The sequence below is a fragment of the Silene latifolia genome, chromosome 4 (genome assembly GCF_048544455.1).
Source record: "Silene latifolia isolate original U9 population chromosome 4, ASM4854445v1, whole genome shotgun sequence".
Lineage (NCBI taxonomy): Eukaryota > Viridiplantae > Streptophyta > Magnoliopsida > Caryophyllales > Caryophyllaceae > Silene > Silene latifolia.
This window is the reverse complement of record NC_133529.1, coordinates 13,480,682-13,489,095: the sequence shown is the minus strand read 5'-3', so window position 1 is coordinate 13,489,095 and position 8,414 is coordinate 13,480,682. Positions and strand designations below refer to the sequence as shown.

The 8,414-nt window shown below is 35.8% G+C and overlaps 1 long non-coding RNA gene across 1 annotated transcript; it reads left to right on the top strand.

The window, feature by feature from the left end:
• The first annotated feature begins 1,206 nt into the window (after positions 1–1,206).
• Positions 1,207–6,990, top strand: LOC141653026 (uncharacterized). The gene is made up of 4 exons (XR_012547302.1): positions 1,207–1,435; positions 2,023–2,213; positions 2,329–6,082; positions 6,322–6,990. It is a non-coding gene; the product is annotated as an uncharacterized LOC141653026 (long non-coding RNA).
• The last annotated feature ends 1,424 nt before the right edge of the window (positions 6,991–8,414 follow it).

The following is an 8,414-nucleotide window of genomic DNA, read 5'->3' as shown; positions in this document are numbered from 1 at the left end:
AAGCGGCGTGGGGTGCCCCCACCTTGTCCCCCCATATCCGTTTTGTGAGTGACATTACATCCGTCACTTGCTCCGACCCGTCTTGACAAGACTAATTGATTAAAGTTAGGGGTTATTCTCACATTGATGCAAACTTAAGGGGTTACTTTACCACTTCCCCGATTTACTAAACTTCTAGAACTCAAAAAATATACAAAAACTCAAAAAAAGTCATTAAGTATCTTATCTTTATTAATTCAGAAGACAATACTTTATTCAGGACGTGCCACATCATTAATACAACTTTTTTTTTTTTTGAAATTCATGTTATGGTGGGACCCGTTAATGTGCAAAGTATATATTTCTTCAGAATTCCGCCAATACAAACATGCGACAAATTCCGTCTAAGCACAAATCCAATGAAATAATACTATGAAATAATTTTATACATTTCGAATAAATGAAAGTGATGGCATATAAGCGGTATGAATTACAAATCGGAATAAATGAAACTAATTACAAATTATAGAATTTACATAATTATAAAAAAAATTAAATAACAATAAAATTACATAATTACGAGAAGGATTTATATTTAATTACGGGATTGAATTACATATAATGCGAATAAATTACATGCATAATTTTTTAAAACTAGATAGTACGATATATTTAAAAAAAACATGACGGAGTATTTACTTACAGTAAAAAAATTCGGCAACTTAACTACCAGCCGCGCACATCGAAAATGGTAGGTGACAATGATAGGCTACCGAGTAAATTTACTCTTCAACACGCGTTTCAAGCATTTCCAGGGTCACACGAAAAGAAAGCTTGAAAATTCTAATTTGTGATTCAGATATGTGTACTTCTACTACGACTACTAATGTAGTCTATCATGAAATTTTTCAATTTTTAGAATAATTTGCATTAAAGTAGATTATTAAATTATATTTTTTTTCGAGGTGTAAAGTTTTTTTATGTATGCAACTTTTATGTACAATAGTATATTACGTTATTTCCTCTTAAACCATTGCATTTGAGCACGTATTCGCTGATTTAGACAAACTACATAATTACAATAGAAATGCAAATAAAAAAATTTCATCCAAAAACATTAATACCGGCTCAAATACATACCCGTGCAATTTTGCACGGATTTAAAACTAGTGAGATATTATATCTGATGTACACTCCTTTTTTTCGGTTATGTGTAATCGTGTTTTTTTCAATTTTTGTTTCTCCTTTAAAGTAACACGGTTGGATGCGTATTAATTATTTTTCCCGCCGATGTTATATTGTCGGTATTTTCGCCCAAATCAATTTCTCCGCCCAAACTCTTCATGATTTGTTAGGGTTCTGAATTCCAATTGATGTGCATTATCTGGGCAATGGATCCATCTAATTCGAAGAAATCAAAGATGAGTGAGTAACCACCTGCGAGTCAATTTCTCAGGTACTCCAGATTTTTTCCCCAATTCTCTTTTTAATTTAAAACATTCAGTTGTTAATTAGTTATGATTTTGCATGTTTTACTTTGTAATAATTAGTATTTGGATTATGTTAATATGCTTAAATTATGGATTAATTTTGAGTATTGTGTGGCCAATTTAAGTGAGAGATTTATCGTTTATTATGGAGTAGCAGTCGTTCGATACAGTTCTATACACAATTTTCATTCTAGATCGTTCGAAAATAAGCTATTTGTGTTGCGGGTAAGGTTGCGTACATCAAGCACTTCTTACACCGAATTTGAGAAAACCTTGACGTAAAAGGGTAATGTTGTGGAGTAAGAAATTGTGTTTTCAAGGATGATATTGATATTTATGAAATATGATACCTGGAGAAACATTAGATTTGAATTTTGATGCACATAGTGATGAATAAGGGAAAGAAGACCTCTCCTTACGGCTATTTTAACCTTCAATGATTGTGCATGAGATTAATGATGATATTGTCTTTGGCCCGGTCTTTTAGATGATGAATTTCATTATGGCGGTGCCTCATTCTTTGAGACTTGATTTGTTTTGTTATTTATTACAGTTTAGTTCAATTCAAATGGTTTCAATTGCAAAGCAGTCCCAAAGAACTTGACCACTTGATGAAGTTATATCGAACATAGATTTGCCCATGACAAGTAACCAGCATTTCATGTCTTCACCAGTATTTTAATTGGGTTCCTTGAAGTGACCCTTCCCAGCTCCAATGCTATGCAGAAGAGTTTTCCTTTCCAGGTAAGCCAAGTTTAATGTTATCGCACGTTGAGCTGTTAATAGCTCATGCGATTGAAACGTATTTACTATTAGATTAGTTTTTGTTTGCTTGATGATTTCTATCTGATTACTGCAGAAAAATGTGATTGGTAGTTTTGCCTGAAAGGCTGAAATTGTATCAATTCAGTTCAGTCAGTGGAGAATTATGGTAATATGCTCATATCATGGATTAACTCTGAGGGTAACTGGAGTACTAGACCAAGTGGAGTGAGTAGTGACAAATTGTACACTAATCTTATACTCCATAAGGCAGTCTCATGATAAACTTAACTGTAGAGCTACACAATATATGTTATGTTGCACATTATCTTAGTGTGAGACAGTCTCTTAAGAGACTTTCTTGAAATTTTATTTTCTAGAGAATGGTATTTATGACCTTAAGTTGCTCTAAATTGGCTAAAAAAAAGTTACTTGGAGAAACATTTGGGTTTGATAGTACAAACTACAAAGTGATGAATAAGGGAAATAATACATTAGAAGTATACTTTACTTGATATCATATGATGAGCGACTTCTTGCTTAACACATAACTAAATAAAAGGTAACATATGAGAGACTTCTTGCTTAACACATAACTAAAGGTTTTAAAAAAGCATATTCAACAGCTGACGTTGCCGTCTTTTTGCTCTCTTCACTTTCCTCCTTGGCCTCTGTTGAAATGTCTCCATAAACCATTCATGATACTTGTCGATAATGTAGAGCTTCCCAATGACTATACCAATTACAAATCCGCTCACCCACCCACATGATCTAACTACCCAGTCAACTAGTCTGGAGTACTCATTGCCCTTGTTCTTTGTCATCTGTGGGGATTCCAGAGCTTCGGCATTTTTACATTTTTTTGATATGAGGTTTCCACACAGTCTCGAGTTTCCCAAATAAGAGCTACTTAGGAAGGTGTCAAACTGGTTACCTTGTGGTATGGGACCTTCTAAATCATTGTAGGAAACATCAAATACCTCAAGAGATGTTATTTGAGCCAACTCTGGGGGGATGACTCCGTAGAGCTTGTTCCGAGAAAGGTCCAAGGACTCAAGATCTATCATGTTAGCCACTGAGGTCGGAATCCTGCCATCTAGATTGTTGTTCGATAAGTTGAGTGCTTGCAGACCTTTGAGTTCCCCAATGACATCTGGAATCTTGCCTGTGAAGTTATTGCTGGAGAAGTCGATGACTCGAAAGACTTCAAGTATCTTTGAGTAAAGTCGCTCCTTGCCTTTGCTTGTTATAGTCATCGAGTATTGAATTGTCTCAAAAATTACAGATCCCTCTTCATCTTCACCCACCCCCACTACAAAAGTAATCCTTGTACTATATGAATCAGTTTGTCCCTCTTTCACAGCCATCATGTTGCTCCAATTTCGAAGATATCTCGATGGTAATTTACCAGTGTAAAAGTTGTGTGATAGATCAATGATGCGCAGATTACAAAACGGACAGCCTAAATCTTGATCAGAGATGTTTCCATGAAAATTGTTATGGCTTAGAACCAGAACTTGTAAGTTGGGGAGACTTCCTAACCATGACGGGAAAGTATCATTCATACGATTTTTTCCTATATCGAGAACCTCAAGCCTTGTACAATTCTCCAACGACCTTGGCAGGTCGCCTTCCAATTGATTTTCACTCAGGTTTATCATCTTTAAATTGCAGTTCGATGTGAAAGATATGGGCATACTTCCATGGAATTTATTCTCTCTCAAGTTCAAAACTCGTAATGAACTGCCAAGCTGTTCCCCTATGCAATGAGGGATCAGCTGCCTACTCAAGTTGTTGCTGGACAAATCCAGCATGATTAAAGATCTAGCCATGCATAATTGTTTTGGTATTACTCCTGAAAACAGATTGTTTGAGACATCGTAGCTCTTTATAGACACTGGTGGGATAGGAAGTTCTCCTTGGAAGTTATTACCCCCAATGTCAAATACTTCCAAACGAGTCCATGGGAGGGTAGTCACTGGTTGTTCAAAACCAGTTAAATTATTATGAGCAAGCTCAAAACTGAGGAGACTTTCTTTACTTGTGTTCACAAACCATTGTGGAATGCTACCCTTGATAAAGTTTTTTTCAATCCGCAAATGCTCTAGTTTCTTCTGATCTCGCAAGAATCCTGGGAATTCTGTTAAGTTGCAAGATTCTAGAAATAGGAGTTGTAGGTTGAGAAGAGATGAATTGGTCTGTGAAGTGGGGGGAAACGTTAGGTTAGTACCTGATAAACCTAGAAAGCGGAGGTTTTCTAAACCATAAAATGTCTCAAAGTTGCCAAACAGGTTATTGTAAAGCAGTGCCAGACCTTGTAGATTTTTTAGCTGAGTAAACCAATGTGGTATCTGACCCTCCAACTGATTTCCTCCTAGTTGTAGAATCTCTAACTGGGTTAGGTTCGCTATCCAGTGTGGAAGTAGACCCGTTACTTGAGTATTGGAGAGAAATAATTCACGAAGTGCTGTGAGGTTGGCGAAAGAAGGTGGGATCTTATCTCCTAGTGCCATTCCGCTGAGGCCAACGGAGGTTAATGTATGTAGCTTAGCCAAGTTTGAGATCAGTTGTCCAGGCTTAACATTGAGATTCATGAGAAATAGTGCTTCAAGATTTGTTAGATTTGATATAGAGGGTGGGACGACACCGCTAATATCATTGTCATCAAGGTACAAATGTGAGAGCTTTGTCAGGTTACCTAGAGAAGATGGGATATATCCTGATAATTGACATAGGGATAATTCTAGTGTTTCCAATTGAGCAAGTTTTCCAATTGAAGGGGGTAAACCCCCGGACAACGATGTGCCAGATAAAAAAATCCTTTTGAGAGGACTATGAAATTGAAACTCCGGAAGAGACCCACCAATATCGCCATTGAAACTCAATCTGAGGGTCTCAAGATGTGGCAAATGAAAAAGATTTGGTGGAAGGTTACCATGCAAATTACAGTTGTCAATGCTAATCTGTTTTAAAGTCGTCAAGTTTTGGAGGCTGATTGGCACAGAGGAGGACACATCAATATTTTTTAAATCGAGCTCTTGGAGATGAGTGAGATTTTGTATTAACTTGTCAAGGGAAGGTTTTTGAAGTTTTAGCAATTTATTTTCCATTGAATCCTCTCCAAGTTCTAGGACAGTGAGCGCGGACAACTTTGAAATTTCTGCTGGTATTTGCCCACTAAATTTAGACTTGAATAGCCTGAGGACTTGCAACTTAGAAAGTTGGTCTATCTCAGAAGGGATTCGAGAATATTTGAAGTTGTTATAACTAAGGATAAGTTTTGTGAGAAAGGCGAGGTTAAAGATGGTGCTGTTTGGAGGAAAAGTACCGGAAAGGCAACTGGCTGTGAGGTCAAGACCGATCACATGACCGGATTTCCTGTTGCATTCGACACCGTCCCATGAACAGCAATCCACACTTGGCCCTCCTACCCATGATTTCATCTTTTCATACGGTATGATATCTGGATGGCTATTAGGAGAGTCACGCGAACAGTTTATATGGAAACTATTCTTGAACTGCAGCAAGGCTAATCGCTCTTGATGAGGACATGGTGGCTGAAAAGAAGACAGTGAGTTAGAATGTATTATTATGACATTAAAAGATACTACAAGTAGGCTAAAGTACAAGTGATGCATTGATGCTGATTTTTATGTGCAATTTTTTTCGTGTTTTTAGTTAATGCTTCGATTTTGGGATTAAGGCTCTGATGTTGTTGTTGTGTTAGTTATACTTCGATTGATTTGCAGAGATGAGAACTTGCTTGGGCTGGTTTTATAGGTACCCAAGGTTCAACCAAGTTAATGTCATTATCTGCCAACTTCTTTGTTTAATGTTTGCTTTGTTTTGAGGTTAGTAGATTCCTTTGATGCAGTTTTCAACGCAATTTTCATCTTGAATCAGAGACTCTTTCTGTTACTAGCAGAAGGGGAAGGTTTTATATATTCGACCCCCTATATCCTACAATTTGCAGGAGTCCTTGTGACACTCGGATAACGTTCTTGTATAGGGCTCTTCGTCTTTTTAATGGTCCATACTCCTTGATGTTAAATTTTATGTACTGATTCATTTATACTTGTTTATCTTATAGCTACTTGGATCGCCTTCCACTTGTCGTGATTGGATTCTTCTACTCCATTCACCATGTTGTATGAAGTGAGAGATGGGGCAGAAGACTTGGTGGATCGATTTCATACTTCAATATCGATAACATACTGGTATTATTGGTTGTCAATTGACTCTATTTATTCGGATTTACGTATATCACTTGGTTGGTTACTTACGTTAATTGTAACCTGATCATAAGAACTTTCTCAAAACAGCGTAGTCTAACGCATAAACTCGCAATCGTATCAAATGCCACTAATGGAGTGGAGTATGAATAACATATGATTGAGTTATGGAGACTGATTACTGGAATTATGGAGATGCAGACTATTTTGACTCACTCAAGAAGTCAAGAGTCGAGAGTCAAGACACACTTACGACTATTTTAACCTTCTAGGCTTCTATGATTGTACATGAGATCGATAGCCGGTAATCTTTTGTTACGTTAATTAATTACTCAACGTACAACTTTTTTCGTGTTTATTATATTTCCCAAGTTTTACTTTCCTGAAAATTTAGCTAGACAGACGCAAATTTCTTGAGGCAGTTAGAGCGACAATGACTTGGCTACTTGTGTTGTGTATGATAGATTTGGTTGTGTCATTGTGTGTGACATAGAGATCGATACCCATGATTTCATCTTTTCATACGGTATGATAACTGCATCAAGGCTAACCGCTCTTTTCGTGTTTTTAATCCCCCTACTACTAAGAGAATAAAAATTCTTTTAGTTTTCCCTCCAAAAGACATCTAGCTAAATAAGGTAACAAGTAAAAAAAATTCATTACATTATTATCTTTTCAATTAATATATTCTTATAATTAAACTCTAATATTTTTAATTAAAATTTATATTTATGATTTTTTCACTGAAATCCGTAATTTATTATGCAATCATTTCCATTTACATAAATATTATTTTTCATCAGTTACACTCTAAAATTACGCAAACCTGCTTCTTATGCAGTCTTTAACATAATTATTGTCATCACTTACACCCTAAAATTACGTAAATCTGTTTCTTATATTATCCTTCATCGGTTACACACTAAATATGGTGTATATTTTAAAGGACGTAACAATTTTTATGTTTTTTTTTAATTAAAAATAAAAAAATATTAGTCTAATTATTCGTAAATTGTCATTTTAAGTGCGTGGTATACTGTTATTACCTCTTATTGTTATAAGGTTTATACGCATTTTAATTAGATTTTACATTTTTACATCACTTAATTGTAATTTAATGTCATAAATTAGTTTCAAACAATGATATAGCATTATAGAGTTAATTTTTATAGTAAAGTAAAAATAGTTTAAGACAAAAATAACTTAACTTAAAATGTCTTTTGATGGTAATAAACTTTCATTTTCTACCTCTTACTAAGATTATATTAGTACATTATAACATTAAAGGTACAATTAATTTATGCAATTAATATAATGAGAATGTCTCTTTATAAAACAAAACAAAAAAATATCGTGTTGTAGCACGGGGATCTACACTAGTTATTCTTCAAGAGATGAAAACTTGGGTTGGTTTTATAGGTACCCAAGGCAGGGTAACCTCAAAGCCTCCTAAGGAGGAATTGCGAGGTCCTGGGTTCGATTCCCTAGATGAACACTTTCCTGGGGACCTGACGCCCGGAGAGGGAATAATCCCCGCGGGAAAGAACTCACATGGTACATGCGCCTAACAGGGTGGGGTCCTGTATCCGGGGAGGATCCAACCTCTTCGTCATCAAAAAAAAATAAAAAAAAGGTTCAATCAAGTCAATGTCGTTATCTACCAGCTTCTTTGTTTTGGGTTAGAACTGATGGGCCTACCGCCTACATAAGGGTATGTGAGATTTTTTTTTTTTTTTTTTTTTTTTTTTTTGGCAGCAACAAATAGTATAGCTTACAACAGAGCTTCTTGAGCAAGATTATGAGCTATCCTATTCACTCCCTTAGGACAAAAGCTAAGAGAGCAACAGTGAAAATGAGACGCAATAGACTTAAAATCCTGGATAATGCAAGTAATAGACGCAATAGGCTTTTCCGCTCCGGCCACCTGCATAACCAAGACAAGGCAATCCGT